General features: G+C 40.4%; 1 protein-coding gene and 1 long non-coding RNA gene across 2 annotated transcripts in view; both read left to right on the top strand.

Annotated features, from left to right (window-relative positions):
* The window catches only part of PID1 (phosphotyrosine interaction domain containing 1), a 93058-nt gene that overhangs the window by 50525 nt on the left and 15221 nt on the right, over window positions 1–27312 (top strand). The gene's annotated exons all lie outside the window — the stretch shown is intronic.
* On the top strand, window positions 7233–7904 carry LOC307217458. Its single transcript, XR_013839604.1, has 2 exons — window positions 7233–7557; window positions 7639–7904. It is a non-coding gene; the product is annotated as an uncharacterized lncRNA (long non-coding RNA).

The following is a 27312-nucleotide window of genomic DNA, read 5'->3' as shown; positions in this document are numbered from 1 at the left end:
TAGTTTTCTTTTCTATGTTCAAATAATTAAAACATGTGTAAGAATATGACAGGTCATATGGCTGCATATTCTCTGAGGTTGTAGAATATATCAGCATAACAGCCTGCAAGCGTTTCAATTGCCTGGATAATGCCTGGATAATGATTGATGTGAAGCAGGAATATTTGAAAGAATGCAGTTGAAAAAGAAACCCCATATGTTATCCAGTTTTCTTCAAGCTTTTTTCCCTGCACAGTCTGATATATTTTTCTTCCAACTTGTAGCCTTCCCAAACTTTTACTGACTTAGATGCCTGCTATTTTGAAAATGTTTTGGTATGAAATGTTGTCTTGCAAGATGCTGATCTGAGCATCTGTTAAGCAGATGGAAATGAGAATGTTTCCAGCTCCTAATGACAAACACAAGCAAAGGGAACTATTCCAAATGTTGAGCAACTCACTGGAGCCTTACGTTCCTTAGTATCCTAAGCAGGGCAGGATTTGAACCTCTGCAGCTAAATGGCTTTAGGATAAGCATTTCCTTGCAGTTGTGGAACTAGTTTTTAACTGTGCATTCTAAACATATTTGCTTATACTGAAGCTGGGTCAAGTCACTGCTGTTCAGATCTCTGCTAAACCTAAAGGTCAAAAGTACTTGCAGTCAGTGTATGCCTTTTAGCAATACTTCATAATTCTTTTGTTCTTATTTTTCAAAGGAACATGTTGATGTTTATGAACATTGACCTGGACCTGATGTTTGGAGGTATATATCTAGTATTTATGGTTACAGCTCTATGAAATAGGCAGCAGAAATTGAAAGAATTCATAAAGGTTCTGGAAGAGTACCCATATTACCCCCCCCCCAAAAAAAACCCCATTTGATACATTAAAATACTTATTGCAGTACAAGTGTTCATGTACAAATATATTTTTACATCAGGTGTTTCCCTTCATTTCTGCCTCTTAGGCTACACTGAGGAAAAATCTATGCCTGCATGGTTCAGTCTAATGCTAAAGAATTTGCTTGTCTACTGAGGACTACATGTTCTTGACTGGCCTTAAATCTTTCAACTTTTACCATGACAACTTCTAAAATGAAACACTACAACCTCTCTATATTACTTCTTTGGGGCTTAATTTTAAGATAGGGATTATTTGGAATTAGTTTAAATCTTACGACTAATCTCCAGAATCTGAAAAGTGAAATATGTTGTGATTGCATTACAAGTTCCTGGTAGGATAGTACATAAAAACACAAAAGTCCATCTGGTCTAACTTCCTGTTTTTGCCACAGTGGTGAAAGAGATGCTTATGGAATGCTCACAAGCAGGAAACAAGGGCACTCTCACTGTTGTTCTTTAGATCTAGATTGGGCTGGTTTCTTTTGTAAATTGATTTTTTAATTAAATTTGCTGTTCATACACACGGAAAGACAGCTGAAGGATTTCTCAGTGTGTGCATATATGATGCAAAACATCAAGTGTGATATCTTTCATAAGTGAATGAAGTCTACACTTGCGTTTTAGTGCTAGAATAATATGGATATCAAATATTTAGAGAGTGCCAGCCAACTACATATCTTTACCTGAGGTGTCTAATGGCTTCCAAAAATGGAGTGGGAAAGAATACAATAACAAAAAACAAAACAAAACGCCAACTTTCTTGTGTTTCTTTTTTATTATGCTTGGTGAGAATATGCACAAAATGAACATGCTTTTTGTGTTGTCCTTCTCAGGAGTGACACGGCACATTTCACTGCTTGAGGTGAAACGAAGTGCCGCCATGCCCTGCCACTTCCCCTGTTCCCACCACCAACATACCTGCCCCTGCAGCTTCCACTGCCACTGTCTGCTCTGACACCGCCACATTCTCTGCTGCATCTGCTGCTGCTGGTGAAGCACCACCGCCCTTAGTGCCAACAAGATTGTGCTGATTTGCGCTGATCTCACCCAAAATGGTCATGATCATACCCAAAATCAGTACTGCTGGCAGTGGCACTTCTCTGCCACTGGCGAAGGAGGCAGCACAGGCAGGGCACTTGTAGGGGTGCTGCCTGAGGCAGCAGCCTCACCCTGCCTGATGGCTGGGCCAGCTCTGGTCCTCCTTTTTTTTAAAAAAAAATTGTTATTGATTTCTCCATGTATACATCTTCTAACAATATATATCTAACAATTTTTCATATTTCCACCCTCCTCCCCTGGACTTCCCTCATACTCCGTTTTGTTTTATTTCCATATTGTTCACCCTGCATATTGTTTCCCCAAAATTTCCCCAATACATAGTCTTATTTTTTGTTGTATACTCTTGTGATTGTTTACTCAAACCCTGCCAATGAGTCCAGGGGCAGTGTGCTCTCCCCGCCCCCCTCTTCCTCCACCAGTGCATGAAAGAAATGTTCCTTCATACAGCTCATAGTCAAACTATGTAAATGACTGCCACAGTATACAGTGATTACTACCAAAGGAGGGGAGAGTCAAATAGGCAAATGGGAACAATTTGTGGATGTTGTCGTTTCAGGTTATTCCAGTCCTAATTGAGAAACAGAATATGAGGTCAGAATATAGGTGATGGAGGGATTTGAAAATGGTCTACATTGAAGTGCTTAGCTGGGAGCCAGTATCCTTTTTAATATTACTTCAGGCCATTTTTCTGACACTACTTGATAAGCAGAAGTTCAAAGAAAATTGTTGTTAAATAAAAATATGCTATAGATTAAGAGGACCAGTTGATTACGTGTGTGCTGAACTATTTGTCTGTTTTTGTACGATAGCCATAATTTTAGGAAATAATTAAATACAATGAGGTAAAAGAATTGCATTTAGACTAATAAAGAAAATTGACTATTCGTACTGCAGTAATAAAGAAAAATAGCACAAGGCATACAAATGCCAATATCAATGTGCATTCAACTGCATTCACAAATGTTGGAGATTTTTATTGGTAAAAGCTGCTTTTATTCTGGAGAGGATGCTGTAACTCTTTGTCTCAGCCTGTTTTTATCCCTAATCCCCAGTCTCTCTGTGTGTGTCTCTTCCCCTGTCATTATTCTTCTGAGTCCAGACAGGGAACCTGTTTTTAATTTTAATCTGTCATGTCTGTCTCATAAAACATTCACTGTATCATATGACTGTTGTGCAATGTTCAAGTGAATATCTCATCATAGGAAAAGCTTGTAGAGCTGCCTTGAAATAATATACACCAAACCTTAAAACTAAAAGGGCAATAATTTTCTTCAGGTTAGGGTTCCAAATTAATTAGGAAAACTACCAGACAGCCTGGTTTGGGGGATATCAGACCTGACTCATTGCTGAATGTCCAATTTTTGTTATTTTAATTTTGCACTGTATGCACAGTACTGAGCATAAGTGGGTGCTACATTAAGATGGAAATGACTGGGGTGGCACTGGGCAGATTTCATGCTGCCAGTGGCCTCTGGATTGGGCCTCCTCATTGTAAGTGGCAGTGAAAAGGAGCCTGGTTGAAATGCCTGGCTTGCTCATGAATGTTGTGAATTAGTAAAGAACTTTGAACCTGGCTTGGTAACACATTGGTAGAGCCAATTCAACAGTCCTGATGATTTGCTAATTTCCATTTGCTAATTTCACAAATAGCATCTCATCTTAATTTGGCCCTTAGCTGCAGTATTTTGTAAGAGAATTTGAATTGGATGCTGGCTGAGAATTCTCCTGAGAATTGAGCACAGTGAATTTGGTGGGCATATTTAAAATTTCTGTGTGGCCAATATGACAGTGAGTTGAAACACGAAGAGGTGTACTGTATAGCACACAAAACATGTGTGCATCTTTGATCGATTGTTTTCCTTGCAGTTGCTAAAGCACTGTGAAACGTTTTAGGCTGGAGAGTTAAAAGATAGAACATTGAAAAGGGAGCCAAGCCAAATATAAATACCATGTTAACTCTGATTATTCACACACTGATGCTTTTCTTAAAATAAAAGCATCTTGTTTCAAGGCTGTCACATGGGCTTGATCAAACTGAAAGAATGTCAGGGTTTGCTGATCATGTCTATGATGTATTTATATTCCAAAGAGTTCCAGAGCATCAGGTAGCATAAATTGTCATATAATGGACAGGAATATTCCCTATCATTATGCATTGTGCTCCAGTACAGGCAGCACACTGCAAAGTTGTCTCCTCCCCTCTAACCTACCTCCCAATAACCAGAATGCAATAAAGTGCAAAGGCAGCGAGAAGGTAAAATGAGTTGGGTAGGGGGAAGAGGGGGGGGGGGGAGACAGTATTAGAAATGTATGACATCCTAGCAGCACAGCAGGAACACTTGCCAAGAAAAGCAATATTTTGAACCTCCCATGCATGTGGTTTATGTGTAAAAAACCAGAGAAGGAAAAGAAAATAGATTTTAAAAACCTCAGTGTTTGTGATTCGAGGACCCGATCCCCGCTTGGGGAATAAAGACACATGGACACAGAATGTAAGGTTAATGGGTAAGGTAAAGGCCACAACTTTATTGATTACAGCATGTGAAAAGGTATTGGCTTAGGCATTGGACCACGGAACATTAGACTCCACCCACTTGTAGAGGGGTGAGTTTGAGGAGGGGTTAACCACCAGTAGGGGAAGCCTGTTGATGCTAATCCAACTATAGGCTCTCTTCCTGATGTCACCGAGGGTCGTGCCATGGCCCCCCGCCACACGGGCATCGGACAGGATCCACGACCACTGGATTCCTTTAGCGGAATACCCAAAATTGTCGGGGAAGGCGATGGCCACACCTTGCCACCCAAAACACCAACAACACATTCCAATGCCTAACCGCCACCTGAGCCAAAAGGCTTGCCGCCAATACCCTCACAGCTGCAACCAATCCCTAAGACTATTGGATATGTTAGCCAGCCATATGTTGTTTCCGCAATCTGAAAGATGAACACCGTCATCCCGGAATAGGGTCTGGTCGCCAATCTGGATATCATCATGAGATATAACTAGGCCATTCATAAAACGCACTTTGCGCGCTACCGCGCGATTCAAGAGTTTCCTGAATTTCTCAAAGGCCATAATGTTATGCACACCGCGCCAAACCTTTCTCTTCAAGAGAGAGGACCAGAACAGGGCTGTTCTGGGAAATAAGGCAGCCAACTCATCCAAGACCTTTCTCATGTTCCACAGCAAGTCCACACTCTTCCTGCTAGCCAGGTCGCTCTCACCCAGCTGAATGATTAGAATGTTAGGGGGGCCCAACAGCGCAGCTTTTGCCTTCAGCAGTGGCATGAGTTCTTGCCAGTGCATGCCCCTTCTCGACAACCAGGAAACTCGCACCCACGATGGTAGCCCCAGATTAGGCATGAAGCCGGAACTTGCTGACTGGAGGCGGGCCCAATGCACGATACTGTGGCCGCAAATCCACACTGGACTACCGAAGACAGCTAAGAATAAAGAAAGAAAAGACAGGTAAGCGGAGCGTTCTCAGAATACTTTTGTAGGCATTAGATTTCCAGCGGCCCATCTCCTTGATCCTGTCTGCCGGAAGGCCCATGAGGCCGTTGTGGCCACACCAATCCTAAATGAATGTGCCGCATAGTCTTTGGAAGGGAAAGCGCAGGCATCTATCGCTTTGCAAAGTACCCTGGTGAATTGGTGCCTCATCAGTCGGGATCCATCCTCATGAACGAAGAGCGGGCCAAGGCCGGGAGGTCTGAGGTAAAGGTATCGCCTGGTGTCCTTTACTGGGCATGGGCCCTTCTGACCGGAGGCCGTGAGTTGTACTACGGTGCCCTTACCGCCCTGGTCCATCTTAGACTGATGCACTCACACCACCACGCCTGAACTGGAGACCTGCACGTCCTCCAGGAGGAGGCTGCGCGCTGTTCCACTTGAGGTAGCTTCTGCTACCACCTCGCCAACCCGCAAGGCACCAAAGAAGGCTATAACGTATTTTGCAGAGAACAGCCGGGCCTCAAACTTGGACCAGCAAATTGACCTAAGTTTCATACGATAGGGGAAAGGGACGATACTTTGGACCTGAAACCTGTGAAGTTGCACCATACTTTCTTATAAGACCTGAGGGTAGAGGGTGCAACAGACACTAATACTCCCTTGATCACTTCGCGTCTCCAAGGTTCCATAGGTTCGGAAAGGATTCTGGCAGCAGCTGAGCCCAAGGTGCTAATGACCGGAAGCAAGGCATCGGAGCACAAATGATCGAAGTAGGCGAGACCCCTCTCAGAATGCAATAACTGCTAGCCAGTATGTTAACCACAGCCTGGTTATCAGTTCTGAAGCACACCCGGCGATTCCGGAACTCCTCGGTCCATATGTGAACCACCACAAATATGAGAAAAAAAAAAAACTCCAGAAAAGTGAGATCCCGCATGATGGCCTCCCCTTGCCACTCTGCTGGCCATTGTTGCGCGCACCAACGTCCCTTAAAGAACAGACCAAAGCCCAGGGACCCTGCCGCATTGGAGTGGACCTGGAAATCAGAGGCCAAATTAAGGATTTCCTGCCATAGGGAGACTCCGTTGTAGTGTTCCAGAAATCTGATCCACATCTCAAAATCCGCCTTGACTGACTTGGGAAGTCTTACTCTATGGTGCGGATGCTTGAGGCCCGCTGACAGCCTGGCTAAGCGGGAGCAAAATGGGCGGCCTGGTGAAACTACTCTACATGCGAAGTTGAAATGATCTAGCAAGGACTGGACCTGTCTAAGAGCGACTTTTTTATTATTATTATTATTATTATTATTATTATTATTATTATTATTTTGGGAAGGGTTTGACGAATTGTTTCGTTAAGGGCAACTATTTTCCCCTTTGGCCAGGCAGGCAGATTGAGCTGCTGTGTCAAGCTCTATACCCAGGTAAGTAAGATGCATTGAGGGTCCGTCTTATCTACCGTGAGGGGAACTCCCAAGCTGAAAAGGCCTCCAGAAGGGGGAGGCACATTCGCCGGTATTGGGCTTCCCAACGAGTAGAAAGTCACCAAGGTAAAGTGTCACCCCAGGTGAGTTGGTTCTGTAGCGCAAGGCCCAGTCCCAAAAGGTGCTAAATGTCTCAAAGGCCGAGCCGGCTACAGAACAACCCATCGGCATAGCCTTGACAATGTAATATTTCCCTTGAAATTTGAATCCCAGCAAATGAAAGTCATTGGGATGAACCGGCAATAGACAGAAGGCTGACTCTATGTCACATTTTGCCAAGAGTGCCTTGTGACCAAAATTCCGGATAAGTCTTAGTGCCCGATTGAAGAATTCGATCGAAGAATGCGGATGGGCAAGGAAAAGTTTAGAAGAAAAGGAAAATAGCTGTCCTTTACAGTGAGCCAAAATGAAGTGGAAATATAAACCGTGGGTTAGCCTGGACTTTTCAGTAAGGTTCTATAAGCCGCAACCTTGTTGTTGTTGTTGTTGTTTAAAAGCGGTTTTCTTTAAGGACTCTGTACTGGCAAGTGAAGCCAATGACAAGAACCAGGCAAAGGTACACCTTCAAAGGTTCTAAATGTATAAATGTGCAATGCTGAGGAATGGTTCCCTGATCAGAAACCCTGAATTGTCCGCCCCAAGCCCTGCCTTATTTCTTCCCCCAAATGCCAAGCGAAGAGGGTGTGTGTGGCTTAGATAAAGAGGGGTGAGGTTTAAGCACACAGTCTATTCTAAGCCCCGGCATCATTTAAAATTTCACAGGCTCCCGATTTAAGTGGTACCAATGGAAGGGATGGCAGGGTAAATCAAACCCACGCTAAAAGAGTAATAAATCAACAAACGGCAGGCACAAACACACGCTGCCAGCACACACACACACGACTTAAAATTAGAGAGGAACAGGCAAGGGCAATGGAGGGGAGAAACGTACAAGCACCCTGGCCAACAAATTAAAATGAAAGGCAAACCCATTCAGTCACCCAGACCAGCCAGGCAATCAGACGGGCAAGGGCAATAGAGGGGAAAAACATACAGGCACCCTGGCCAAAATTAAAATAAAACGCACAGCCACCAAGGCAGAGGTCGGGGAAGGAAAGTGAGGAGACAAGGGAGATAGAAAGACGGCACTCACACTCAGACCTCGCTGGGGGTGGAGAGACCATGTGCTGGGCAAAGGAACAAGCTGCAGCTTAAGAAAGGTAATTCACACTTAAACCGCTCAAACAAATCCAGCACCAGGAGTGGGGGAAAATAAAAGGTTAAATGTAGGTTTTTACACAGAAAAGAGGACACAGCAAGACAGCAAGGCAAACTTGGGTGCCTCGGTTTTTAAAAGCAGTAAAGCAATGAGTGCACGCAAGCCTCCTAAATTTAAAAAGGCAAGCCAGGAACCAGACAGCCTCCACACACACAAACACCCCCGACTCCAAACCTTGTGGCTGAGCTCTTCCCTGCGATGACTCCTGACTCGAAGAAAATGTGTGTGCAATGGTGGGGATTGCTGGCGCGGCTGCGTTTGAGCAGCAAGCCACTCCCCCGTCGAGCTTCCCTATTGAGTGCCCAACTGGGGAGGGGCGTGGCGCCAGCCCTGGAGTTGAAGCAGGGGGCGGAGCGCTCCCTGCATGATGCGGGAATCATCTCCCGATCACAACCCCTCCCCTCCTGGGAGGAGGAAAGGCTTTTTGAACCTCCCATGCATGTGGTTTATGTGTAAAAAAACAGAGAAGGAAAAGAAAATAGATTTTAAAAACCTCAGTGTTTATGTGAATGATCAAAATATGGCAAAAGGTTTTGCAAGTAACAAGGTGATTAATGATGGGAAGCAATGAATGGAGACTTCTAGTATAATTATTGTACTAGCTTTTCATGACCGGCACACTGCCTAACAGAGGGCAGTGGGGAACTTTGTCACTGAAAACATAGTTGAAAATGTTAACACTAACCAATGGCTAGCTACTCAGTAGTTTGCATTAGTAGTGTCCCATAGATCATTTTTCACACATGTTTCTTTTCTTGTTATGATTTCCCCCCCAAAGAACAAAACAGTAGAATGTTATTATCCAAGACCTGCTGAACTCTTACACTGCTGGAACTCTGCTCTGTGGGTATTAAAATCTTTATTACACAGCTTCTCAGCATGCTCCATATTTTTATGACAGAGTCTGGCATTATTCAGTTAATCTTTCTTTTAGTTCTTTTATCCAAAATACCGAGGGTTGTTTTTTTATAGTTTAGATAAGCTTTTGCACAGTGCTGCATTTGTGTTTGTTCCTGTTTTGATGCTTTCTAGTCTAAAATATGATAAAAAGAATATACTTTCCTGTTATTAGGGGGTTGTTGTTTTGTGTGTGTGTGTGTGTGTGTGTGTGTGTGTGGGGAGACAGGCATTAATATTCATACTGTTACACACATGGAATATGGAATTAGAACCTGCCCACTTGAGAAGGCTCAGAGGTTCATCTTGCAACATCTTCTGAGAAAGTGAGTTTACAGTGAATTATGGGAAGTCACCCTTTGGAGCACTGTCTTAGCACTTTGCACATTGTGTAGATGCAAACGTGTTTGCCACTGAGTATACACTTAACTGGAGGCTGCAACCAATTGGCTGTCTGATCAGTATACCTGTATGATGCATGTTTGATTTCATGTATATTTAAAACATCTTAGATGTGTGAAGCGGCCTTTTCCTGATATTTGTAATTCTTGCACAGGGCTCCCTTTCCTTTCCTTTCCTTTCCTTTCCTTTCCTTTGATTGAGGATGAAAGTCAAAGTGAATTAATGTAGAGTTAAGATCAGTTGAAATCAACAGCTCCCGAGTAGGTGTGGGTATGATAGAGTAAAAAAGGAAATGAATCTTTAAAGATTTCTTATGCTAAGGTGTGTATCTTTCCCAGTAACAGCTCTCTGAATAATGTTGCAATATGACCAAGATTAGCTCTGAATTCTCTACTTTTGTTATTGTCAATAAAATAGATATTACCTATTCTTGTTGGAATCCATCCATCTCAAGGGACAATGCAAGAGTATGCCATCGGGAATAAATTCAAACTGTTGAAGAGTAACAGTATCTGCTGTAGCTGTAGAGACCAAAATGGGAGAGACATGTTTTATTGCAGCTGGGGCAGATGAAGGCGTCTGGTTTCACTGATACAGATGTACCTATTCTAGGTCTTTTTCCGATTCATGTCGGCCCCTGGCCCCTGGCCCCGAACACTGTTAAAAGAAATTGTGGTTTCTAAATGTTATTGTACTAGCACTGGGTTGCTGCTTTGTTTTGAAAACGTGATCCAATTCCAAGCTGTGTCAAATGTGATTTTGTGCAGCCTTTGAGTATTATGGTGATGAGTAAAAATTAAAACATGCCTATTGCAAATCAGTGTGCTACCTGCTGATCACAATACCAAAGAGACACACAACCACTTTGGACTTTATTGTCTGGTTGATTCAGACAGGAGAAAGGTGAAGTGAAAGAACAAAATCTGAATTAGCAGAAAGTACAAACATTTGTGATTACCCAGTAAAGAGATGAGAAGTCCATTTTGAGATTGGAGCTAGATAAGAGGAAGCAGTTCCAAATGTAAGGGAATAAATTGAGGGAAAGCACGGATTTGGAACCAAGAGAGATTAGTTACCCATGTATGATTATGGGTAATCTAATATGGATAATCATGCTTTATGGGTGTTTCATTACAGCCTAGTTGTTTGGGTAAGTTGTAGAAATCCTGCAGAGAGTTCCCATGCGTGGTTACTGTTATTTCTTCCAGAACAGAATTTCTCCCCCACTGTATTTTCTTTTACTGCTTTGGGGCCTGTTTTGAAGACATGTTTGTGGTTCATTCAAGTAGAGCAGAGGTGGGAGTTCTGTAGCTTTATGGAGTGTTTCATATATTCTTTCTTTGTCCATATGATACTTATGTATTTATTTATTCATAACCATTCAGCCAAATGGGTTTTTGATGGAGAGCAACACATCTTGCATTTCAAAATAGAAGCTGTCCTGACGGGGACTTAAAATGCACTTGCAGTCAAGGTTCTGAAACTGTTTCCATTTCAATGAAATGCATGCTTGTTTCTTTCACAAAGTGAAAGTGTGCAGCTATTCTAGTTAGCCTGAAGGGAGGGTGGGGTGTCTCTGATTCACATGGTATAAGTCCGGATGCTCTCGTTTATTTTCACAAAGTGTCCTGTCTTAAAGTAAAATATTGTACATATATAATGTTGATTTATAAAAATACTACAACCTATGTTATTCATGTTCAAAATAAGTGGCATGTTTTGAAAACAAAGGTAAAATATGAAAACCTACTCCCAAGTAATTCCATGCCAATTTAACCACAACAACGGCTAGCCCAAATAAAATGGTCTTGCATTGGTTCTGGGTAATTAAATCAAGCTGAACAACCCTTGGAATGCTATTAATTATTCTGAAAATAAGAAGGACGACTGCTTTAGGAAACTGTGCTATTCACAAGGGTGATTCTAGTGTAATATCAAAGTATGATTTGGAAATTGAAAAAAACAGGAGGCTATGGGGCTCCTGAGAGACCAACCCCCTGTTCCCTTATGTGTGTTGATTCCCTGAATCTGATTGTAGTATGAGGCAAAAAGTAGTTGTGTTAACTCTGCAAACCAGCATCAGAAACCAAGGTTTAGAATGTTTGCCTCCAACTTGGTGGTGAGTCCCTCTGTAGAGTAGTCCCGTCAATATACAGGTTAATGTTTGAAATTTCTCCAGTGCATCAACTCCTTTAGAGGTGGCCCACCCATTTCCTAACCAATAGGAATAAGGGATGTTGATGACCCACGATCTCCATTCCATGGGATGATGGATGCCTTGACAAATAGGAGCAAACACTAGCCTGTACATTGAAGGGAATACATCTATGGAGTCACTATGTATAGGGGCACAACCCCCAAACATTTTGAATTAACACCTACCCTGTAGATTGGGGGTGTGTGTGTGTCATAAAACCTGCTCCATCAGATCAAGAACAATGCGACGGTGATGTGTGTAGGGCACAAATTATCATTGAAACAAACTCCCCCCAATAATATAAAATTCACATAAAATTCAAATTTTAAATCAAGCTATATAAAATTTATATTAAAAGGCAGGACTTCTGGGGGAAAGGATAAGGGCTACCCATAACTTTATTGATGACATAAACTAGGTATTCTTTTTGTACATCACCCTGGAGGAAGACTGATGTAGAAGTATGAATAAATAAAATTTTTACTCTATAAGAAGTACAGTAGGAAGTGGTGTATGTCCTCCCCACCTCCAAGGTATTCTAATTCAGACAGTTTTCTTTTTAATATGAAATCTTTGTCAATATAGAAATCATGTTCCATGTGAAGGATATTTACTAGATTATAAAGTAATTTGAAAATCACAAGGATACATTGTTAGAAGTATTTAAAACACTTCCCAGAGATCTGCATGAGTCTAACATGTGCCAAGCACCTGCCTATGCAAAGCCTGCAAGCAGAATCGTAATGCAAGAGCCCTCTCCCCTGGTATTCAGAAGCTGGCTATAATTAAAACCAATTATATTAAATTAATTATATTAAAAAAAATCTAATATAGCAGACTTGACCCATTCACATTTAATTTTAGTTTTATTAATATAGAAACGTAATTCAAGGCAAGGTTTAAGGTATATAACTGGCTGGCAAAAAAAGAGATAAAATTAAAAAAATAGTCTTAATAAAAAAAAAAGATGCAGAAGCAGAAAATTACAGCTCTGGACTATCTACAAAAATATTGTAAATTGTATGAATGTTAAGAAAGATGTAAGATTAGCAAAAACACGGCTCCAACAAACTAGTTATAAAGAATATAAATTTAAATTTAATTGGTAGATGAAAAGATAAATTTTGGATAAGTAATATTTTATGATTAAGCTTCAATAAGAGTATGTTAAATCCCAAATTTGAGACATTAAATATTGGAAAATTATATTATATGAATTAAATTAAGTTAATAATTTGCTGGTAAAATCTATGTTTAGAAAGCAGGAACAAGAGGTGTGAGGAAGTCCAAAGTTGAGAATGAAGTGTGGATAATGGAAAATATTTTGTTATTATGTATGTTTTTTATTGGTTATACAAAAATTTAATAAATATTATTATAAAAAAAGAAAAAGAAAATTACAGCTCTATTCCTGCCACATTTTCTTAAAAACAAAAAAAACCCCAATATATATGAAGCAAATATAGATTCATTAAATGTAATAATCAGTGTCATCTGGGCCCTAGGGTTAGGACAAGCCGCATCCTTGTGGGATTTCCATTGGCATCTGACTGCCCATTGTGGGAAACAGAATGCTGGACTAGGCAGGACTTTCATACAGCAGCATTTGTCTCATGAACTTGTGTTTACGCTAACTTCCAAATCCCTGCACCATGCAGGAAGGAGATCACAGAATTTCCATTTCATCAGTTTTATTGACACACAGGAATTAGGTTTCATATTTTCACTGATTGACAGAATAAGCTTTGGAAATTGCATGTTTTTCGTAGTCCTCCCCCCCCCCCCCATTCTGAGCCATTAGTGCTGGGAAATCCACAGGAATCTCCATTTGCTGCACTGTGCAATCATGTTGCTCTTACTGATGAGCATACATATGGCTCTTATTCCTTCTTATTTATGCTTCTTAGATGTGAAACATAATTCTGTCCTGCCAAGACCTTAGGTCTGTGCTGAAATGACTAACCAAACAGACACAAAAAGTTTATAAATTCCAAGAAGTGAAAAGCAACCCGCACAAATTTAGGTTTCTTGATTAGGCAAAGTTGAAGTACTTTTAAATCTCAAAAACATTTTTTTTATTGATAAAGGAGGGTTCTGCATCTTCCAAGTACAATTTACTTCAAGTAACAGCAAACATCTTGGTTTGTGCTCAATTTAATTTGGCTGGATTGAGCCCATTGATTCTAGTTATATCTCCGAAACAGAAGAGATGGCCAACTTTACTTAACCATGCAGTTTCTGACGGCTAATGAACTACTGAAAGACTTTCTTGGACATGGTTCCATTGATGTCCCAAAGTTTCCTGTAGTGTTTGATTTAAGATCTAAGTCCTATTAAGTAAACTAAGGCTGCCAGTCTCCTCCAAACCAGTAATCCCTGCAAATGCAGTAATTTCCATTCCTCTTCAAAACCCCAACTAATAATACTTGCAGGTATAGTTAATAATGCAAGAAAAACTCACTCCTTTTTTTAGTGCAGCAGTTATGAATAATCATGGTCACATTGAAGATCTAACTTGCAGTTTCTAGTCACATTTAAAATAGCTGCCATATGGATTGTGGGGGGGAATGCAGATGGAATTTGTTGTACATGAGTGGCAAGACTGCTGTAGGTGGAAGCTTGCCTGCGTCAATCTTTAATCTAATGTTTGACCAGGAGATGACAGAAAAATAAAGCAGCATATTCTGTGTGGGCACTATACTGAGCTTGGTTGGAGCATAAAGCCTTGTTACGTGTCCACCAGCACAATGTAAATATTTAAAGGTCCCCGTTGGACAGAGAGTTGTTTAAGAGCCTTCTGTTTGTAATCATTCATTAAAGTAAACGTTTCTTATTATACATGGAGCTGTGGTAGGTTTCTGCACTTAAAAGCTTGGCTGAAAAGCTGAAGTCATGTGCTGTTCTTTGAGCACATTGTCATCCTCCCGTGTAGATGAGTCTCTCCTGCTTTCTATATTAGCAAATTCTGTCATACTGATTTGGTAAAAATGTATATCACTGGCTTGTAAAGGTAGCTCAAACTACAGTTTGAACTTTGGAACAGGGCCATCCCTATCTAGACTCCAAAAGTCTACCATCTTCTCTGATATGGGCACAAATTATTTGTGACTGTTAGGAACCCAGCCTTCTGCCCTTAAATTCTTGAGCAGTTTCCTGAAGCAGAACCCAAACAGAAGCAAGGGAAATGTGAAATAAATGGGTCAAAAAGCCTAAAGGGAAGTGAAGCTTGGGCTGATTTGGGAAACAGAAAGAAGGAAGAGGCAAAGGAGTGTTTGAGAGTTGAGTGCCCAGGGGAAGGAAAGGGAGCAAATGAAACTGTAGCTAGAGGTAAGGTGAGCAATGGAAGGGATGGGATGAAGATGCAGAGAGTCTGAAGGATGAGAACTGGACTAAGTGGCAACTAAAAAAAGTCAAAGCTAAGCAAGCATGTTGCCTTCATTTTTTACCGCAATCTTATACTCAGTTAGCACCTTTAAAATGCATTCTCTATAAACACAACATTTAAACTATTGGACCATAAAGAAAGCTGATCACCGAAGAATTGATGCTTTTGAATTATGGTGCTGGAGGAGACTCTTGAGAGTCCCATGGACTGCAAGAAGATCAAACCTCTCCATTCTTAAGGAAATCAGCCCTGAGTGCTCATTGCAAGGAGAGATCATGAAGCTGAGGCTCCAATATTTGGCCACCTCATGAGAAGAGAAGACTCCCTGGAAAAGACCCTGATGTTGGGAAAGATTGAGGGCACAAGGAGAAGGGGACGACAGAGGACGAGATGGTTGGACAGTGTTCTCGAAGCTACCAGCATGAGTTTGACCAAACTGCGGGAGGCAGTGGAAGACAGGAGTGCCTGGCGTGCTCTGGTCCATGGGGTCACAAAGAGTCGGACACCACTAAACGACTAAACAACAATACATTTTTCATGGGGCTACCTTTGAAGACTGTTCATAAACTTCAGATCATTCTGTATTTATTTGATTCCATTTATGAATTACTGCTCATAAAATTTATTGAAGTGATTTCGCAGTAAAAACATGTGAATTCTGCAGCCAGACTGTTGACTAGGGCTACTTGTAGGGAGCAGCCCCTATATTAAAACGACTTCATTGGCTATCAGTCTGTTTCAGGGTGCATTTCAAAATGCTAGTTTTGACCTACAAAGCCCTACTTGATTTGGAATTGAGTTATCTTTTTTTTTTAAAAAAGCTGCTCTTCTATGGTCTTCTGACTTGGGTTTTATTATCTTTGGGGCTCATCTGTCTTTCTTTCCTGCCAGAATTTGAAGTAGCCTGTTTGGGGAAAATCAGGTTTGTCTGGGGCACATCTGTTTGGAGAAGGCAGGTTTAATGTGACATGAGAACCAGGCCATTGTATACATCATGAATACAAATAAAATATCTGCCCAGAAAGCTTTCTTAAATCAAGATTTTGGCGTAACATAAAACTGTATATCAAAGAATGTCAATATTTGAAATAAGTGAGCTAGGAAAAAAATATTGTTGAACAATAACTGCTTCAATAGGCAAATCATTTCCTAATAACTTGAGGCAAGGGAGCTGCAAAATATGAGTTCCTTTCCCTTCAGTTGCAAAATTCCAAACACAACAACAGTAACAGTGACTTAGGAAGTGAAATCTCTCTCACATTAAAGCACCAACAATCTTAAAGACACAGAAGCACAAAGTTATATAGCTCTAGAAGAAGAAGAAGAGTTTGCATTTGATATCCTGCTTTATCACTACCTGAAGGAGTCTCAAAGCGGCTAACATTCTCCTTTCCCTTCCTCCCCCACAACAAACACTCTGTGAGGTGAGTGGGGCTGAGAGACTTCAGAAAAGTGTGACTGGCCCAAGGTCACCCAGCAGCTGAATGTGGAGGAGCGGAGACGCGAACCTGGTTCTCCGGATTACGAGTCTACCGCTCTTAACCACTACACCACACTGGCACTAAAACCAGACAATATTAATGAAATATCTCAAGTGTTCATTCAGAGCTCTAGGACGTTATGTATGTAAGGGAAGGGTTGTAGCTCAGTGGTAAAGTGTCTGCCTTCAATCTCCAGGTAGGGTTAAGAGACACTCCCTGCTTGAAATCCTGGACAGCCACTGCCAGTCAGTGTAGACAGTACTGAGTTAATGGATCAATAGTCTGACTAGGTATAAGGCAGCTTCCTGTATTCCTGTGTGAATCGCAAAAGCCTCACATCGAATTAACAAATTGATTTATATTAAACCAATGGATTCAGTTCATCTATGCTAAAAACTGAGAAGTTGAATAAGCCAATGTTGTTTGTATTCCTGCTTTTACTTGTCGAATCCTAAGTCTTACAGGTTGAATGGTCTTGCTAGCATAGTGTAAACTGTGTTAACACTTCAAAACACAAATAACCTAAGCAGAATTGAAATTAGAAAAATGCCTTCATGTGAACATTCTTGTGTTTGCTTTTGTTTTGTTTAACATAAGATCAATGTTGTGCAGTTTGCAGGTTTGTTCAGTGATGCAAAGAAAATATTTTCATTTAATTTAATATATTACCTGCTTTACCTGGGGAGATGGATACAGAATCTCCTGGAGCTGTAAGCTTCTGATGATGTAGATGGTATACTTGTAAGGGTCTTAGGACAGCAACTACATCAACTTACCATTTGCTTCCAGGAGATAATGGTTCAAAAGATACCAGCACTGCCTCATTATTATGTGCGTCCCTTTTTTCCTGCCTCGTTAATGGCAATTTCAAGTTCAGTTCTCCTGGGAAAATCTCCTAGTTAATTGAGGTAGTGACATTTTTCTCTGATTTAATATAATTATTTTATCAAATACTGGAAAAGATTAACTGGCAGCTCAATTAAGTACACTTTAGATAAAATGTTGAAGGTGGATGTAGTTTGTTGAGTTGGTGTTTCTCTGTGCTTATCAGCCACATTTTGCAGACATGCTTCTCCTTGGCAAGTAAGGTTTTCCATCTGTTGTGCTTTATCAGAGAGATGCACATCTTTGGTGTGCTTTGATCTGCTCAGCTATGATTAGCAGGGAGTGAGGGCCTAATCCATCATGATTTGCTGGAGGGAAAAATATTATCTCTGACGTTTTTCTGTACCCACTATATAAGAATCCATGCAATCAATCTTTCTGGGGGGGAAACTAGTCCATAAATATATCTTAATATCCCTGGGCATCCCAAGGTATCATGAGTAGAGATTAACCATGCCAGTGGCTTTGGACATGAATTACACCAGTGTAATCTCAAATTTCAGCAGCACCCTAGCCACATCTCACCTTCCATTGAACATCATAGTTGTGACGTCCCCTGTGGTGCCCTGAGGCTCCGTGCCCCATGCGACCAGTCCCCTAAATCCGGTTCCATGCCCCCTATAGGACCGGTCCTATAATTATAATGAAGTGTAAACCTTGCCGTTCCTCTCCCTGTGCTTATGTATCATGTCTGCAGCCTGGATATATGGGAAGAGTGTGAATCTTTTTGGGTGGGAGAGAGAAATGCACATCTCTTGACACAGAACAGTCTTCACCAGCCTAGTGTCGTCTAGCTGTTCTGGATTACAACTCCTATCAGCCCCAGCTATTTGGATCTATCTGTCAAGTTATAATAAAAATAATAGATCCATCAATCTGATTTTTTTTTTTGTTAGAGATATAGGCAAATTGTATGTTAAGAAATGGAACATAAAATAGAAGTCCCCAAATTTTATGTCTAGTATTGTTATTTAGATGTGAAGTGCTAAAGCGATAAGTGAATTCCATATTGTTTCATTATTATTTCCATGCCAGTATGATCCCATTAATTAGGATTTTGTAGGGGTACTATAAGTTGTAGTTCATCCTTTTTTAGCTCCGGTGCAATTAGGAAAATGCACAATTCCATCAGTGCATGCATTCCTTCCATATCTGTAGCTGTAGAATCACTCCATGTGGGGAATGTAACACACATAAGTTTGAGCCATATATAAATCTGTTCCCTTTCCCCCAAAGTTTAGTTTGACACAAGCCAGGATTTAGATGGAAGGCATACACTCTGTTTTGTTGAATAGTTCTAATAAAAATTTACACCACGCTTCATTTTGGCCCACAAATGATTAAACAGTAATGCAATGCTGCCATGTACCATCCATTAGACTCTATGGATCAAATTATTTACAACAGCTTTTTCATTACAAAATTTATTTTAGCTCATAATATAATTGTTGTTGACAGCTAATGCCATCAATCAAATGATATTTTGCCCTTTTTTTGCCCAGTTGATGGATGGCTTTGGTACCGAAATGTTCCACAACAAAATATTTGTGTGCGCAAAACCTGTATTCATAGGGCACAGCTAAGAAATGGCTTCTCTTTGGAGTCTAGAGGTCATAAAGCACTGTTCATATAAAATCAATTTCTGGATAAAGGAGGTTCAACAGCCTTGATATCTTATATTTGTATGCATGCTCGTTTCTTGCCAAATTTCTCATAGCAGTTCCCATTAAATATTAAGCAAGCCCAATATAAACATTGTGGACATCTGCTGTTTTGTTACCAAAAATGTAATGCCCTAGCTCCTAGATTTATGAAGTTTATTATTTCGTAGCTCTGTCAAGCAGGTAGGGTGATAAATCTATGAGCCTGTGCATTGCACCCGCTTTGGATGGGAACTGACCTTAGCTCCCATTCAGAAGGACCACCATCCATCCACTGATGAAACATGCCCAGAAGCATGGTGGAGGGCAGTGGCTGCCACTACCACAGCAGCAGTGGCAACTGCTGTTTGGACCACCGCAGCTGGTCTCCCCTCCCCCACTCTGGTTGGCAGAGGAGAGAGAGCTCATCATCAGGACCCTGCCAAGCGCCCCCTGCTTCTCCAAAGCCCTGTTCCCTTGTCACCAGGCAGAATTAAGGCAAGGAGGAGAGAGAGAAATAGCAGTGGAGTAAGACAGCGAGAAATTAAAGGAGCTTCAGACCTTGTTTGGCTTATCTGTTGGGTAGGTGACGTACATGGGAAACACCTTTTAGTGAAGTCAGAATTTGAAAATGACCCAGTCTTTCACCAGGAGGATGCGCTTTTTTTGAAAATCAAAATCTGCGCGTTCTCCTCTGTAGTGCACAAGGCAATGGGCAGATGAAAGTGAACGTGTAATACACAGGAAATGAAAGGAACCACGGGAGCACCCTTCATGTCCTTCTTGTTGGCCACAGTGGAAAACAGGATGCTGGGCTAGGTGAACATTTAGTTTGATCCAGTAGGGCTCTAATGTAGCCATTATGGACTTGAAAGACAATCTTCAGTGCTATTTCAGAACAAAGCCATACGGTGCATGATCTGACGTTTCCAAAGGGGTAGCAGTTTCTTGTAGCAAAGGCAGCAGTCTTCTGGCACCTTAAAGGCTAACACATTTGTTATGGACAAGCTTTTGTGGACTACAGTTGATGTTTCCAGATGCATGAAGGTTTATCCTGAGCTGCAGTTATGTGTGTGTATCAGCCATTTGTAGCCCATCCTGGGCACTGACACTTCCCTCTCACATCCCTTGAATGGCAAGCCTGTAGTTGCTTAAAGATAGCTCTCTCTCTCTCTCTCTCTCTCTCTCTCTCTCTCTCTCTCTCCCCCCTCCTTCCACCCACCCCCACCCCCCACCCACCCCTAAAAGAGTTCCACAACAACAGGTCACACAGCAGAGAAACAAGTAAAGTGATGGGCAATACTACAGAACCGAATAATGACATCAAGTTATTCACCTGCCCATCTTCCAGTGTGACGTATGCCATTATCTGCCAACCATGCTCTTCTGCATTCTATTTGTGACAAATAGGCCTGTCTCTGTGCAAACAAATAACACAAATATGGCAATATTAAAACAAACAAACAAACAAACAAACAAACAGTGATAAACATGCCGTCCTACCAGGACAGCCTGTAACCAATATTAAAGGAAACATATCGTAACAAAGTAATCTCAAAGGGAGACTGTGACATGAAACAGCTGAACCACAATACATCAAGAGGTTCAGTGCTATAATTTGTAGGTATAATATCTATCTATCTATCTATCTATCTATCTATCTATCTATCTATCTATCTATCTATCTATCTATCCATAACTCAGGATAACATTTTGTGGATATTTTATGTAGTCCACAAAGGTTCCACAAATATCTCTGTTCTTTTTAGGCAGAGAGCATGTTAAATCAGGGTGGGGGGACGTAGCTGGTAATTGTAGAACTGCAAGACCTTCACTTAATAGATTCAAAATAGTTAACATATGTAGCGATGGATAGTATACAAATCTTCATCAGAGGCAGATTTTGAGCATATGTGAGTGAAAAGATTTTAAATATTGGGCAAGCCTTAAACTTGAACCTGGCTCATATCACATGAAGCATCTTCCAAAATGAAATCCTCTTTGCTTTATTCCAGCTGTGGAAATGGTATTTATGCCTGGGCTACAGCAGCTACATATTCCTTAGTTATACTAAGCATGTCAGATTCAGTACTATACTATGAAATGCTCTGGCTGTTTTTAAAGCTGTATATATTTTGAGATCTATAGCCTGATAACTCATCTGTTGGATACAAAAGTATTCTCCTTCCACAGTCCTTGAAAGATAACTCACCATAAAGGTCAAAAAAGCTGCCTGACTCATCTGAAGAAAGAGAGCCTTTTTATGATCAACAGTGTTCTTAACTAGGCTTTTATCATGCCGGAATGCTTCAGAAGCCAATTGAACAAGATTTTGACACCCCCTTTTAGAGATACGTTATGATGCAGCTGTTACAGCTGAGCTTCAACTTCGTTAATGACAAGCAAAAGTTATTTATCTTGGCTCAGCTGATTCTTTGCCATATGGCATTACAACCTCTACTCTATATATTATATGAAAGAAAAAGCCATCCATATTCTTTGGTTTTTCAACCCATAATGTTGGACAGATTGTGGCTTTACCTTAGCAAAAAGTGCTTCTGATCACAGAGGTTGAGACACCCTTTTTCTTTTTTGCTGCAGCACCTGTGTTGCTGTTGCTGCTGTTTGCTGCACTCCTCTGCTCTAAATCACATTCTGTTCCAGGGGTCTCCCAGCCATTGGGAACAGTTTTTTGGGGGAGATATGGTGGGGCTGAAGATGGTAGGGAAAAGCAGCAAAAACCAGGTTCTCCAACTTGTGAGACTAGGAGCACTTTCCACTTAGGCAAAGCCGTCATTGGACACACCTTAGAGTAGTTTTCTTTGTATGTAGAATCCTTGAATCATGGTTGTGGGCAATATTTTACGATTTCTGTTTTCTAACTTTAAAATGCATGTAGTGTCCTGAGCTTCCTGTTTTAGTAAGTTTTCCTTTAGCTTTTCTGGAACCACAGTGATTCTGCAGCTGCAGCAAAAGATGGAAGGAATTGGGTTCCAAAAAAAGACCCCTCCATTAAAAGTTGTGGGGCTGCTGCAAAAAACATACATCACAATTGAATCAACTGACTTAGATTGTTACTGTCTGTCTTTTGTGCCAGAGGTTAAAGTGGTAATTGTTTCCTTTGCTTTCTGCCTAGAAGCCACTGGTGGCCCAGTACAGATCTCCTTTTAGAAATGACCCAGTTAAGTGAAGCATAGAATATGATATATTTCAGATGTAACCTGGGCTGGCAATATGTTGGATGTTTCACAGAATTGCAGCCAGCTTCTTGAGTTTCTTATATTTTTCATATAATTTAGGTCATCTTACTTATGCCGTTAATAATATATCCAAGAGAGAGTGTTCAGCTATGAAAGTTTGCACATTTAAAAACTTGTTTAAAGTTTGCTTAGTTAAAAGTTTGATTACTATTTATCAGTCAGACATTTCCCCTTTTAAAAATAAATCATGCATTTAATTCATTCCTGTAGGTTTTGCCTAAACATGATTTTCAAATTTTGCTAATTTCTGTTAAAGTGAACCAAATACTTTCAGCTCTATAATGTTTGTACATTTTGTACTGCTGCTGAAAGGTTTACTGAGATGGATATAAAATATGTAAAATGCTTTGAATTCTTGATTCTATATAAATTCTAAGTACCATTACTGTCCAGGTTTCTTTCTAAATAGATTTTCTTTCATTGAATTGGAACCTGATCAGGACCACATGGTCAAATCATCTACCAAAAAACAATAAGTATATTTAACTAGCTATGAATGTACTTAATGAGTGGAGTGGACAATTAATTGCTAACATAACTGAAATATTCAAGAGTGACTATTACCTTCTGCTAATAACATAGAAGAAATCCTGTGTTATCAAAGAGACTTTATTTGATTGCTCTTCTGTGGTTGTGATAAGAGAGAAGGCATATTATTTTAAAGATGAGGAGGAAGCCATTTTAATAATGCATGAAAATATAAATTCCATATGGGCAATGTCAACCTTTTGTTGTTAGTGACCTAAAGAACCAATTGAGTCAATAAGAAACTGGCTGTTCTTTGAAGTAATTGGCTGATTTCATGGTGCCTTGTTGACTCTAATTTTCTAGCCATTGTGACTAAACAGTTGGTTTTGCTATTTCTTTTGTTCCACTGCCCTGTATTGGATAAAAAGTGCAGCTCCTCCAAACCTGGTTTAAGCATTTTGAAGCTTTGATTTAATTAGTTTGAATGTGTGAACTTGGCAGCTATAGCCAGTACATTATGTGAAGTAATTATCCAGGAATCATGGTGAAGTGAAAAAGACATTGCGTTGTCTTTTGTGGCAAGGATCTGAATCAAAACTATTATGTTCTTCTGCAGAACATGTGGAATATCAAAGAAGCTAAAACTACCATTTCCTAATCATTTGCCAGAGAGTTTATTAACTGTCCACATGACAACAGACTAAAATAAATGCAGAGAGTTATGCTTCAGTAGATTGAATTCCTGTCTTTTCCAAAACCTTTGTTCCAAACATATCTTAGTATTGGAAAGAGCCAAATCCAGTGGCCTGCAATTTGAAACATTTAATATCTGCACAACTGAATGTTGTTTTTTTACACGCAGTTGAGTTCAGTTCCTTTTAATGTTCATAGCAGGACATTTTTACTGTTCATAGAAATTGCCAGTGTTCCTATACCATCCTTTCACTGTGCTGTTAAAAACCATTATGGCATCACAGCATGACATCACTGATACCATTATGGCATCAGTGGCAGAGGCCACTGATAGGAGCAGCCCATTTTTAGTCTATTTCTTATATAGAAGTTGCTGCAAGTGTTTGTTTCCCCCTTACTGTATGAAGGTTAATACTGAATAGTTTTACAGCTATAAAAATTCTGTTAATGACTAATCATTCTAGAGTGATCTGCCTAAGCTGTTTGCAATAATGAATTTCAAATGAGTGTTGTTTGTCATGTAATTACTGTCCAGTTTCTTGGCCTTTACACTTTGGAACAGCAAAATGAAAACATAAGGCACCATCTAATGGGAACATCTCCTACAGAAGTTCATTTGAAATGCCAAGGCATTATGCCCAGAATATTTATGCAGGAAAATGCTGTGCAGATTATTAGGGCTAGCTAAATCCAATCTATTCTTACTGAGGTGGGCCAAAAAAAGTGTATCTGTTGTTTTGTGGGGTTTTTAATGTAAACTCTGCATTAAAGTACCTAGAATAAGTTTGATTGTTCTATATAAATAGATTGTCTCTTTTTAAATTAGGGCTTTGTGCCCAGTTGCAACAGAAGTAATCATTATATGGAGCAAATAGGTGTAATAAGGGAGATGCTTAAATTAATGTGTGCACTCATAATTTGTAGAGCTGCATTTCACTTTAGTTCTAAAGCAATGCAGAAGGTTTTGAGCTTTCTTTTCTTTTCCCTGCTATCATAGATCTTATATAAAATGGTCATAATTTGCTGGGAGCTATTATCATAGTAATAAACAAAGCAGATCATTATAATGTCCATCTCATGGTCAGGCATGGGAAACCTTAAAATAAATCATTCTCTGTTTGTAACATGTAATGTGAATCCTTGCACCTTGTCTTTCTCATGTATCAAAGGTACAGATGCCCACAAATTTCTTTGACTGGCCAGTACAATCCAGCTCAAACTTCAGTTGGTTTGTTTTTGTCTAAAATCCAAGAAATAACGATCTCCATCCGCCCCCCCGCCCCCCGTAAGCCAAGTATCAACTTAATGAATCTGGTTGTGTGAAATCTTTAATGTATGCACATGTGATGTATGTTACTAATTTTCCTCTATGTCCAAAATCTCTAATATGTTTGCTTCCATAACTCTTGATGCATGTAGTGTTGATCAGATGCAGAACTGACCGGTGAACTTCCCTGCAGTTGAAATTGGGATCAGACAAAACATGAAAATGAGTTTTCAGTCTCTTGTAAAGCTAGTGACCTCCACAATACCAGAGAGATTAGTTTATTTGAGTATGAAAAGAGTGTTCAGAACATGCTGTGGTGTTAGAAAGGATGATTAAATCTGAATGGCAGAGTCCTGACTTATGCTGTGGGAATGTTACTATAACGGATGACCCGGTTCCATAGACTTACAGCTGTGCTAGGTATTGTTATCTCTGGAACAGATTAAAGATGAATATATTTTCTTGGTCAGCCCTTCTGTTTTAGGGGTAAGCTTGGTGTTCTTTAGCAGTTCATTCTGTTTCAAACCGTAACACAGGAAATTCTCATAATTTCTCTCTTAATTGGTGTGAACAACTGAATTGGACTAAATGCACTATTAGTAGCAAAACACAGGAACTGGGACAGTTAGCTGTTTTCCCAGATGGTTCAGATTTTGTTAAACCCATAAGATAATGAATTCATTTCTTCTTTCCTGAGTTATGTTACTTAAAAATAATAAGCAGCTCCATTTGCTCCATTTATCCTGTGTTTTAACTACGACATGACCATCCTTTACTTTGTAAAATATTTGTGTGAGAGGTGTTTGGGGCAATTGAGGCTGGTCCATTAGGGTGAAATCAGAAAGTCTCAGTGTTGCTTTTGTAGAACACAGCATGGAGGAGGATGGGGATACAACTAGAATTAGTTGGCACTGGTCTCCCTGCCTTCTGCCCTACAAGTATCTAGGGGCACCAACCACCAAAGGTCCTGGGGGTGAAGTTAGAAGGCCAAAGATGAGGCCTCGGCTGAACTGTATTCTGAGATCACGTACTGCAGGTCGTTGCTCATAAATACCATTTTCTGTTCCCTGTAGAAAGATGGTTTTGCACAAAGGTACAACCTGCTGCCCAGGCTTCTCTACCCTGTCCTGTAATGTTCCTAAAATCTTCTGTAGTGCAGAACATATGCTGCTTTCACAGGCCAGGTTCCTAGTATTAAATTAAGCTTTCCTATTGCTTCAAATATGGAACCTGCTGTTTTGTGATGAGGCGGCAACCATCATGATGGAAGCTGTTGGGACTGTGGGTGTTAAGTTGTGGGTTGACATAGCAGACAACACAGCGATTTCTCCAAGTAGCTCTTTATTTTGTAAGCTGGAATAGAACTGACTGCAAACAGCTCAGCCGGCCTGCTTTTATAGGCAGCCGGCTGTCAACATTGTATCAACAACAGCCCAGCGTTTCCCGCCTAAAATAACTGACGTGGACCTGAGTGAAAACTATCTACAGACCTGAGTGAAAACTATATACAGTATCCCCCTGCTGGCCCAGGGTGAAACTTCACTACATAACAGTGGGAGGGTTTGAAAAGAGATGGGAAGGCAGCAGGAGGGGAACGTTGCTTCACTTCTCAATCATCAATGGATTCCAGCAGGATTTCCTGGATCTGGCACACTATATGTAAATTGCCCCCACCCCCTCAATATATTACAAACTGAAGCTGGGTTTCTAATGTACAGCTTGCCTGTGTGGTGCAATATTGCTGGTTCTAAGATAAACTCAATGTCAACTCGATGATCAAGTTCTTTCCCCAAATATCTCCATTCTTTTGAGCACATGAAGTCCCAACAAAAATATTGGGGAATATAGTATTTTAATTTAACATGTGAATCAGGATGCTTTGTACCTTCAGGTGAAAGTTTAAAGGAATGAAATCAGGAAGGTGCGGAATGAAATTTAGATGATTTCCTTTCTTATTATAAAGATCACACACAGTTCTGCATTTTAGAAATCTACCTACTGAAGTTTTAATGTGTGATTATTTCTGGTATCTTTGTTCACATTAACGTAAGGGGAAATGAGCTGATTATACTTCTTGGTTTGTATGTGTTCTCTTCCTCAGCATTATTTTCTTGTCATTAGTGTTGTTTCCCAAAAGTCTATGGACTGAAAATGTTTCACAAATTTGTTGATCCTTCCTGACATCGTTCAGCATGCAAAGTACCAAGAGGATGTTGTGGGTGTCACGAGTTGAGTCATTTATGTGCTGTGAGAGTAGCAGCCCTTTGTTTTGACTCAAAGCTAGACAAATTTGGCAACAGAGACAAAAGGAGATTACCTTTGTATTACTGAGGTGTCATTTTTATAAAGTGCCTTTGTCTCCCGCACCACCCTCTTAATGCCTCAGAAATAAATCACTTCAGACTTCATCACTGACAGCCACAATATCTACAGTCTTCACACATCAGGAGCCTGGCTGACATGGCAAATTATGTGCTGGTGTCATTTGACAAGAGCAAAATGAAGAGAGGGGCTGGGCTTCCTTGCTGTATATCAGTGCAAAGTAGTAATGTGTATTCTGGATCCAGAGTGGGTGTTTGAACGCTTAATTGTGTTTGGTAGTA

Source organism: Podarcis cretensis, assembly GCF_951804945.1.
Source record: "Podarcis cretensis genome assembly, chromosome: 5".
Taxonomy (NCBI): Eukaryota; Metazoa; Chordata; class Lepidosauria; order Squamata; family Lacertidae; genus Podarcis; species Podarcis cretensis.
This window is presented reverse-complemented; position numbering and strand designations above follow the sequence as displayed.